Source organism: Uloborus diversus, chromosome 1 (genome assembly GCF_026930045.1).
Source record: "Uloborus diversus isolate 005 chromosome 1, Udiv.v.3.1, whole genome shotgun sequence".
Taxonomy (NCBI): Eukaryota; Metazoa; Arthropoda; class Arachnida; order Araneae; family Uloboridae; genus Uloborus; species Uloborus diversus.
Window position 1 is genome coordinate 151,608,735 of NC_072731.1, and position 11,764 is coordinate 151,620,498.

Sequence of the window (11,764 nt, forward strand, 5' to 3'; positions counted from 1 at the left end):
GCTATTTTTTCAATGCGGTAATAGTTAAAAAATCTTTTGGCATTAATTTTTGCTTGTTCACTTTACAAATCTACGTATTATTTTAAAAATGACTCGTATTCGCAAAGTAACAACAAACACAATTCGAAAACGCATTAATTCTTCATTATATTCGAAGTAAAACAGTTCGAAATATTGCAAAAGTAGTTCATTTATCCCTAAGCACTGTGTAATATTTAATAAACGCTTTAAAGAAGAAAATCGGATCGAAAATAAGGTGAGAAATGGTTGACCAGCAAAGTTAACAATATGCGATTAGAGATTTATAATTAGAATACCTATGAAAAACCCACGTTCGAGAGCTGTGAAAGTTTCAGCAGAATAGAAGGAAAAATTTTCCTTCCAATTTCACCTGCAACTGTTCACCGTGTTTTCAAAAAATGTTTACTTAGCGTGAAATACAGAAAGTTTAGGATTTCCTTCGCAAAATCAATGATAAATTAACTCAAAACGTATAGAAATACATTGCAAATCTTAAAATACTTTTAAGTCGAACAAATGTCTTAGTAGCACACCTTTTTTCGGGAAAGAAAGTGGGAGGTAATTTCTTAGAAAATTATAGAACACTCGTCTTCTACAGCGCGATAACGATGGCCAATTGCAACCTTTCTCAGTGTTGGTCTGAAGCCTCATCCCCAAAAGACGCATATAGAATCTTCCGATACCACGTGTTGGGGGCGTGGCCAAGTCTCAACTAGTGAAAAACGGACAATAGCATACTGTAATCATGATTTCAAGAAAAAATCTTTGTTTTTTAAACTAATACAGATAAAAGCTTAAAAATTATTACTTCATCGCATTTTTAATTTAATTGCTAAAATTGAATGTTGAATGAGAGTCAACTTTGTTTTTTGCCATCGTATTATTCGCTGTCGCCTCAGATTATACGAAGGGTTTTTTTTTTCAGACTATAAAATTATTTTATTTTAAAATCAATTTATACATACATATAAATATATTTTGAAATTAATTTGTTTTTTTTTTGCATTTCAATGTTGTTTGTTACAAAAGTAATCTAAGATTTTTTCCCTCAACAAATAAGAAAATCATTTGAAATTGAGTTACTTTGTGTACATATTTTTTTTTTTTTAATTATTCTTGCAGCAATAGTTATACCGCTTGAAAAATTTGTTTAAAATTTTTTCTATATTAACTTTTTAATTTATCATGATTAGACATTTCTTTAAGAGTGTTTGTAATATTTTTGTAGAATTCTTATGTTAACTAGTTACTGATAGTAAAGTATAATTGTTTTAGATTTCCTATAACATTTCCCTATAGACAATATAACATACTATTTTTAGTAAAAAGGGAGCATCTTTTCAAATATATTTTTAATTAGCAGCTTAAAACGTTTTAAACACTGCATTTTATTTAATATGCAATGGTTTTCAAGTAGGACAAAGCAAGGAAACTATTATCATTGGCAACGTAAATAAGGGAAATTTGGTGAACTTAGTCAGGGAAATCATGGAAAAGTCAAGGAACTTTTTTTCACAGTTTCTGTCGCCATCCTGTATATTGTAATTGTTTACACTTTATTCATAAAATATTTCACCACAAGGGATGGATAGTATTGTGGTCAATTGAAGGGGGAGGGGCATGCCCTATGGCCTCTCCTGTAACCGGCCCCGCGGCATTTAAGCATACGGTACTCGAGTTTGGACATGTGAATAACACGCGCTCTTCATTGGTCGAATCGTTTGTCAATCAATTGCCTTTCGCTCCGCCGCCGCTGAAATGCGCGCCATGTTGTTCTGAGATGGCCGATATGGATTCGCTTTCGTTCTCCATGAAAATAAAAAGCGAACTTCTAATTGCTAAGTTTCACAATATTATTGTAAAAAATTATGAAAAGATCTTAATAAGAAGCAACGTCACGTCCACGTTGGACATAGATACTTGGGTCCAAGAATTTTGAAAGAAAACAAATACTAAGTGGAACACGAGAAATTCAAACCCATCAGGTCAAAAGTTCGTTTACTGGTGAGTTAATTTTTTTCCTTCGTCCTTTTTTAAAAATACTTAATTTAACTTTGAATACCTTGATTTTTTTAAAAGATTTTTTTAAACATGTTATGAACTTTTAATTCAAATTGTGCAGATATGTTTTCTATAGATTTGTAGTGTTAATAAATGATTAAAAACAATTATTTATGGCTAATTTATATATATATATATATATATATATATTTTCAAAGTCAATTTTGATTAATTAAGCTGTTGAACTACAGTGTGATGTATTCCAGGATTTATTAGTACAAAACTTGCCTTTGGTGTTCAAATATTTAAAATTGTTGTTGAATCAATCAATTGCAAAATATTTAAATTGACAAAGGGAAATACAGCTAAACATCAAAATTATGTATAAAATTTCTTATAAAATGCAATTAAAACAGGAAAAGGAGTTATTTTTTATATTTAAGCAATTGTGGTTATTTTTTGCTTATGCTTGACTGAATAAAAAAATGTTCCTATGAAAATAATTACCATGCTAATAATAATAGCTGTAGCTTGTTGTTTTAAAGCCTTATTAAGAGAGATTAATTTTCGTTAGGATGGTTACGAGTTATCTGTGGTAGCGTACCTTTTTTTTTTTTTTCAAAGCTTAACTAAACCAGAATTTACATTAAAAAACGGGTTCGTTTGTTTCAAATCACAGGATTTCAGAAATAACATACCCAAGGGCGGCTACTAACTACTTTTTTTTTGGGGGGGGGGGGAGTGGAGGATGATGCTGACAAATTTTTAGAGTTTTGACCACAAAAAATTTTGAAACTGCTTAAGTGTCAATAAAAAGCACCAAATCAGCTAGCAATAAGGCACCAAATAACTTTACGAAAGAATTTTATGAACAATTAAAAAAAAGGTTTCAACCTTTACAACTCCAGATAATTCATGAGTTGAATCAATTATTCAGGGTGGCGACAGATCAGGGAAATCGGGGAACTTTATTAATCAGGGAAAAATCATTGAAATATCAGGGAATTTTGAAAAAATAACAAAAATTTAGGGAAAATTGATTAAATGAAGGAAAAAAAATTTTTTTTGCTTTGCATAATTAAGTACCCTAATTCCCTTTGAGTCTTCTGCGAATTATCTGTTGAGAAAAAAGTAAAATTAATGAGGTGCGATTATACACTGCCGCATATTTGTGCATCTTTTTTTCTCAACATCAAAGTATTGAATCTTAACTTATTAAACATAGGATGAACTTCCCATGATTGCTTCCGTGTCTGTAGAGTTGTTTATTTTATGTAGCTCGAATTTACCTTTGACGAGTTCCATGCTACGTAGCATAAACAACCCTACAGGCAAAGAGGAAGCCGTCATTAATTCCTTAGCTCCCTTGCCTTTACTCATTGTCTTGAAGTAATTATTGTGCGTTTATGAGGAGAAGAGACTTCGGAACGCCTTCCCGAAAGCAAAGCTAAGTTTAGCGCGGGGGTGATCGCTACCGCTTTCAATTGAGACAACCCTAAATTTGGCGGACATTTAAATTTGTAAAAATGTCTTTGTGTTCTTTCTTTTCGTTTCTAGCTTCGCGTAATTGTCTTCTACGGGGAATCTATACTTTATAAACTGAAAATTTCAGAACAAAAATATTGTATTTACAAAAAAAAAGTAAGGTATTTTGTTTTCCGAATGAAACATTTCTATTAAGGATAAGCTTTCTGAATTTTGAGCGATATCCTTTTAAACACTAACACGTCCTATATTCGAAATTGCAAGTGCGCTGATGAAAAAAAAAGGGGGGGGGGACAGGAAAATTTCATTGCCACACAGACTGTGGCATTGAAATGCTTAAGGGTTGCGTTCGTTTTGAAGACTTAATATCTCTCTCCATCTCCCTTTTCTTGAGGGGGGGGGGGTGACTCAGTAGCTCTTACGGGTTGGGTCTTTTTGATGCATCTGTATGGATTGTACAAAATTTCAGATCATATAAAGCGGATATACAGTCAGTAAATCTACAGTAGCAGTTATTTTTGAAAAATGATGAAAACATTAATCGAACAAAAGTTGCCCCCCTCTCCCCCCCCCAAAAAAAAAAAACTTGGTTGAACCAAAGGCGGGGACTGGGCAATTGTTCCAGAAAGGATTTACATGTGAGAAATAAAAGTAAATGAGAAAACAATAAAAAATCAATCTGAAATATTTAAAGCAATTGACTATTAAAATCAAGGCTCTAAGTATTGCATGAATATTAATGTTTAGAAATATGTAATAATTTGCGATGCGTTATAAAGAGTGTCTTTGGTTTGAATACTGTTTTAAAATTATAGGTTCATCGGTTGGGTCGGCTTAAGAGATGATGACTACCCCCAGGGCGAGTATTTTCAAGGCGGGGGGGGAGGTAACCAACTTCGTTTCTGGGGGGGGGGCAGAAACGAAGTTAGTTATAACACTTCAGTACACAGTAGCCTAACGTAAACACGGATTGTCCATAAAGGACGTTACACTTCACCTTAGCCTCTCCCCTCGTTACATCTCACGCAATGTTCGATGAACATATTGCTATAACGAACGCTTTTATTTGGACCAAAATATGTGAAGTCATATTTCTTATAATCCCCTCCTTCCCCCTTGAGACTAACTGTCCGAAGTTCATGAACCCCGAACCCTCTCTCCCTACCCCTTTCAAGCGTGACATCATTTGTGAACGACTCCTTAGGTTTGCTCTAAGTCACCAAAATCGCAGTAACAATTGTTTTAAGGAAAAAGACCGGCTCCCCCCATCCTTCCTGGATAGCTCTAGTCACAATTTGTTTATGATCATGTATGTTTTTAATAAAGAATCATATCGCACTCCAGCAAGAAAAGTGACACAATTCAAAATCTGGGAAAACCGTACCGGCTATTGATTTAAAATCTAAATTTAGTGTTTTTTCTCGACACAAAAACCGCAAAGTTACCTCACCTAAATGGTGCGGGGAGGGGGGGGGGCGTAGAAACGATTTCATCAATAATGGCACATCATTAAAATTTCATAATTTGGAAGAATATTTTTCGAGCTTAAAGTATGCATTATGTATCTATACTTCAAAAACTAATTAATAAACATCACATAATAAGTTGACTGCGCATATTGTAATGTTTGAGACTAAATCACTTAAAATTACTATTGCGTCAAACCTTAATTTTTTCCATTGCTGTTTTTTTTCTTGTGGTTGAGTCAGTTTCCTTGCCAGTGTGGGATGTTTTAAACAACTGAATAGGTTGACTATAGCAACGTTTCTTGATAAAAATAACGCACTTTACATTCAGAGCCAAGGACGGATCCAGAAACTATTCAAGGAGGGGGCGATTGATTTCACACCCTTACCCTTTTATAAACTCGAAAACCTCCGCCCCCCCCCCTTCCAAACACCATGAAAGATCGTCTCATTTCAGTTATTTTGGGAAGGGGAGGGACTTCCTTTTCTACAAAATTGCGGAGGAGTGTACCAAACCCCATCCCTTACCTTAACGCCATCAAAGGTGTCCCATTAAAGTTCCTCTTTTTTTTGGGGGGGGGGGACTTCAATTTTCCAAACTTTCCTGAGAAGAGCCCTTGAACCCTATAACCCTATTTAATATCATCTAAAATCTTCTGAAATTGAGTTTTTGGAACTTTGAAATACTTCCTATACAAAGTTCAGATCTCTATCAGTAATGTGTTAAGAATAAGATATGTGCTACACTTTCATTTTCCAGACAGCAAGAGCTTCGTCAAACTATTGAAGATAGGCTAAAACAATTTTCAACTTCAGTATCAAAGACATGCCGTGGAAGAGTTCTGCATCTCGACTCAAGGAAGGGGCGGTCGCCCCATCGCCCCTCCCTTGTGTCCGTCCTTGTTCGGATCTGTATTAGAATACGGGCAACAAACTTTTGCCTATTTTATGATCCCCACACGTAACACTGTTCTGTAAAAGTACTAGAAGAACTGAATTACTTTTAGAGTAATCGAAAAAACTTGAATAAAAAAAGCATGTATATTTTTTCGTATTTACAAAAATAAATAGGTTAAAACAGTAACATAAAACGTTGTTTCAGGCACTTATTCAATTATTCTGTAAATAACCATATTGGCATGTGAAAAGCTTTAATTTTTGTTTTGTTCCTTTTTTCATTTCTGAAGAATAAAAGCCATATTGGAAAAAAAAATAGTACTAAAGTATTGAAATGTGTCACACAGAGTGCAACTTACCTACTGAGGCTTCCAAAATTGTTCGTAGGCTTTAAATGTGTATGGTTAAAAATGAAGTGCCTAGGAATCGAAATAGTAGTTCAATACTTTTTCAAACTGTCTCTACATGATTACATCAATTCAACATTTTTTTTTACAAAATATTGACTGTTTGAAATGGGCCAAAAATGAGGTGACAGAGAAATATTTTCAGAAAAATTCGAAATTAAAGTTATCGTCTGTCGTTTTCTTTCTTTCTTTTTTTTTTTTTTTGCTATTTTTTCAATGCGGTAATAGTTAAAAAATCTTTTGGCATTAATTTTTGCTTGTTCACTTTACAAATCTACGTATTATTTTAAAAATGACTCGTATTCGCAAAGTAACAACAAACACAATTCGAAAACGCATTAATTCTTCATTATATTCGAAGTAAAACAGTTCGAAATATTGCAAAAGTAGTTCATTTATCCCTAAGCACTGTGTAATATTTAATAAACGCTTTAAAGAAGAAAATCGGATCGAAAATAAGGTGAGAAATGGTTGACCAGCAAAGTTAACAATATGCGATTAGAGATTTATAATTAGAATACCTATGAAAAACCCACGTTCGAGAGCTGTGAAAGTTTCAGCAGAATAGAAGGAAAAATTTTCCTTCCAATTTCACCTGCAACTGTTCACCGTGTTTTCAGAAAATGTTTACTTAGCGTGAAATACAGAAAGTTTAGGATTTCCTTCGCAAAATCAATGATAAATTAACTCAAAACGTATAGAAATACATTGCAAATCTTAAAATACTTTTAAGTCGAACAAATGTCTTAGTAGCACACCTTTTTTCGGGAAAGAAAGTGGGAGGTAATTTCTTAGAAAATTATAGAACACTCGTCTTCTACAGCGCGATAACGATGGCCAATTGCAACCTTTCTCAGTGTTGGTCTGAAGCCTCATCCCCAAAAGACGCATATAGAATCTTCCGATACCACGTGTTGGGGGCGTGGCCAAGTCTCAACTAGTGAAAAACGGACAATAGCATACTGTAATCATGATTTCAAGAAAAAATCTTTGTTTTTTAAACTAATACAGATAAAAGCTTAAAAATTATTACTTCATCGCATTTTTAATTTAATTGCTAAAATTGAATGTTGAATGAGAGTCAACTTTGTTTTTTGCCATCGTATTATTCGCTGTCGCCTCAGATTATACGAAGGGTTTTTTTTTCAGACTATAAAATTATTTTATTTTAAAATCAATTTATACATACATATAAATATATTTTGAAATTAATTTATTGTTTTTTTTTGCATTTCAATGTTGTTTGTTACAAAAGTAATCTAAGATTTTTTCCCTCAACAAATAAGAAAATCATTTGAAATTGAGTTACTTTGTGTACATATTTTTTTTTTTTTTTAATTATTCTTGCAGCAATAGTTATACCGCTTGAAAAATTTGTTTAAAATTTTTTCTATATTAACTTTTTAATTTATCATGATTAGACATTTCTTTAAGAGTGTTTGTAATATTTTTGTAGAATTCTTATGTTAACTAGTTACTGATAGTAAAGTATAATTGTTTTAGATTTCCTATAACATTTCCCTATAGACAATATAACATACTATTTTTAGTAAAAAGGGAGCATCTTTTCAAATATATTTTTAATTAGCAGCTTAAAACGTTTTAAACACTGCATTTTATTTAATATGCAATGGTTTTCAAGTAGGACAAAGCAAGGATACTATTATCATTGGCAACGTAAATAAGGGAAATTTGGTGAACTTAGTCAGGGAAATCATGGAAAAGTCAAGGAACTTTTTTTCACAGTTTCTGTCGCCATCCTGTATATTGTAATTGTTTACACTTTATTCATAAAATATTTCACCACAAGGGATGGATAGTATTGTGGTCAATTGAAGGGGGAGGGGCATGCCCTATGGCCTCTCCTGTAACCGGCCCCGCGGACACAAAACGCGGATAGGCACAAGCCAGTACTAGCACACAATGGTGACACAATTCCAGCTTTAAATCAGCGTTAAAGTTTGTGACAGCGTGGAACAGAAATTAAATATACTTTAAAGGATATGTCTAGCAAACTATTTCACATAACTTTTCTAAGCTATTTTGCAGGTATTTAAATCATCATCTTTTTAATGTCTCTTTTAAGTTTGCTTCTAGTTATTGCATCACTCGAGTTTCAGTTGCTATAACGATTCATAGTAACGTTGGAAAATAATTATAGTAAGATTATTTTCTAGCAAATTTTAAATTCGCAATGATTGAACAATAAGATAAAAATGAATATTCTTAATGATCCAATCAATGCGTAAAACAAAACGCCACTTATGCTTAAAATTCATTAAAAAAAAGGTAATGAAGAAGCATACTCGAATCGCAAGCAACAGAAATCCACAATGTAAACAACAAAATAGTTGCCACTCAAACATAACCTTCTTTTTAAATTCAGAACAAAATTGCGGCCACTATGCTTTAGAGAAACATAAAAAGATTAGCAAAACAATTTATTTCTCAAAAATGAAAAATAAACAGCTTATAACACGATGTTTACATTCGGACTTAACGTTCTCGCATCTCTTCCAGCGAAAGGCGATTGATTGACAAACGATTCGACCAATGAAGAGCGCGTGTTATTCACATGTCCAAATTCGAGTACCGTATGCTTAAATGCGACCGGATCATCGGTGCTTTAGGTTTTCCTAACCAAATGATCAGAAAGTACCGTACTTAGCAACATTTGTTTCCCGGATGCATTTAAGCATACGGTACTCGAATTTGGACATGTGAATAACACGCGCTCTTTATTGGTCGAATCGTCTGTCAATCAATCGCCTTTCGCTGGAAGTGATGCGAGAACGTTAAGTCCAAATGTAAACATCGTGTTATAAGCTGTTTATTTTTCATTTTTGAGAAATAAATTGTTTTGTTGAGAAATAAATTGTTTTGCTATCTTTATATGTTTCTCGAAAGCGTAGTGGCCGCAATTTTGTTCTGATTTTAAAAAGAAGGTTATGTTTAAGTGGGAACTATTTTGTTGTTTACATTGTGGATTTCTGTTGCTTGCGAATCGAGCATGCTTCTTCATAAACTTTTTCTTTAATGTATTTTATGCATAAGTGGCGTTTTGTTATACGTATGGATTGGATCAATAAGAATATTCATTTTTATCTTATTGTTCAATCATTGCTAAGGTGAAATTTGCTAGAAAATATTCTTATTATAATTGTTTTCCAACGTTTCTATGAATCATTATACCAACCGAAACTCGAGTGATGCAATAACCAGAAGCAAACTTAAAAGAGACATTAAAAAGACAATGATTTAAAACCCTCAAAATAGCTCAGAAAAGTTATCTGGAATGGTTTGCTAGACATATCCTTTATAGTATAGTTAATTTCTGTTCCACGCTGTCACAAACTTTAACGCTGATTTAAAACTAGAATTGTGTCATCATTGTGTGCTAGGGGCAGTGGCGTAGCCAGGATTCTGATTCGGGGGGGGGGGGGGGCCCAGGCGATTTTATCAATGTACTACCAAATTAACTATTTTTCATTAAATCGCGAATTACGTTATTCAAAATAGACTTCATCATGCATTATGCGCATTATAGATTATTACTAATAATTCATTAAAAATCAATAAAAATTAATTGCACTCATATTTGTGGTGCTGGATATTTTCGATGATAAATAACATCAAGATTAATGTAAAGTATGTGGTTTCACATACACAGGCAGTGCCGGATTAAGCCAGCGCGGGGCCCGTAGCAAATGTTTCCAAGGGGCCCTCGTTTTTACATGATATAGTAAAAAATTGTGCACTTCTTCATGGATACGGGAGATGGATTTATAACACGCATGAATACATAAATATGGATATGATTTTAGAGCTTTACGAGGGTTATAACACTTTTTCGACTAATATTGCCCCTCGTCTTTCCCATCACTACATGTTTTTATCTTTAAATTCCAAAAACGCAATTTTTGAACGATATATAAAAAAAAGGGGGGTCAGGTTCGGGGGCTTGCCCCCGGAAAATTTTTGATATTTCAATTCTGAAAACTCATTTTTAACGACTTCTGATGACATTTGGAAGAGAGAAGGTTCAGAGTTCTTTATTCGGAGATTTTTTGAAACTGAAGTTAAAAAACGCGATTGCATCCCATCTTAGGTAAAATTAAAGGGAAAAATTTGGATTTACAGCGACACTCCCCATGCAATTTTCAAAATTGAAATCTTAAAGAAAACTGTTGATTATCTTTAATGATATTGTAGAGAGAGAGAGGGGTGTCCAAGGAAGCCCCATTGGAAAATTTTCAAATTTATTACCCATTATTAATCTAAAAACTAAGTTTTAGGTAGAACATTTTTAGACTCTAAAATGGTAATTTTATACGATTTTTGCTGAGTTTGGGGCGGGGTGGTTAGTTCACGAAAGTCATCCCCTGGAGATTTCTTGAAATCGAAGTGTTGAAAACGTGATTGTAGACCATCGCTGGTTACGTTTGTATGGGATGGAGTTCAGGCACTCTCCAACGCAACCCGGAAAATTTACAAAATTGATGCCTTAAAAGTACATTTTAACCCATCGTTAACAATGCTAGAGGGAGAGAGGTACAATCCCAAAGAAATTTTTTGAAATTATAGTCCAAAATACGCATTTTTTGATCACCTTAGATGATGTTATAGGAAGGGATCGAGCTTGGGATTTCACCCATGGACATTTTTCAAAACTTGAAGTTCCAGAAAGCAGTTTTAGCGGGTTTTCGATTATGTTCAATAATTTTATCCCTGAAATTTTCTGAAATTTAAGTTCGAATAAAAAATTTTCAGCTTCCTTTGGTGATGCAAAAGAAATGGGTTTGGTTCTGGGCATTGGCAGCAGCTTTTTAGTTCCCTCCCACTCAGAGGAAAATAGTTAAAAACGAGATTTAAAGTCTTTCTTCCACGCACAATTATTTTAGTTCTTCAACAAATTATACTCTATTAACAATTTATTTATTTTGCTCAGCATACGTGTAAACAGTCAAAGAATCTTTTCTTCTCTTTTGTCATGATCTCTTAATTTTGCTCCTTGTAGTGTCGTGAGCGGCGATTTTTGAGGGCGACAAACTGACATGAAGTTAAGCGAGCAAAGAGTTTAGGATAGCTAATTATTACCTTTTCAGGACACCAATTTCGAAAGCTTTAAGACGAAAGACACTTTCAAACATTTTCTGGATGGTAACCCTTTCCTCCTTGTCTAATATCGCCCCAAAGAATGTTTTTAGGATTTGTGCTTGGGGAATTTCAAAATCCTCCTTCTCCTGCGTTCCCACCAAAAAATTGCTTAAAGTTGCATTTTAGGCACTAAATTTCGAAGAGAATCCTTGAACCGTCTCGATTAAAAAAAAAATTATAGCCACCTATTTCCCTAGCTTATCCATATTCGGAGGAAATGATCCAAACCACCACTCTTTACCTAAAGTTAGAACTAAAGATAGCATGCGTCTTGAAGATTCCAGTTTCCAACATTTTGTGAAGCAAATCCGTATCCCCCCCCCTCCCAAA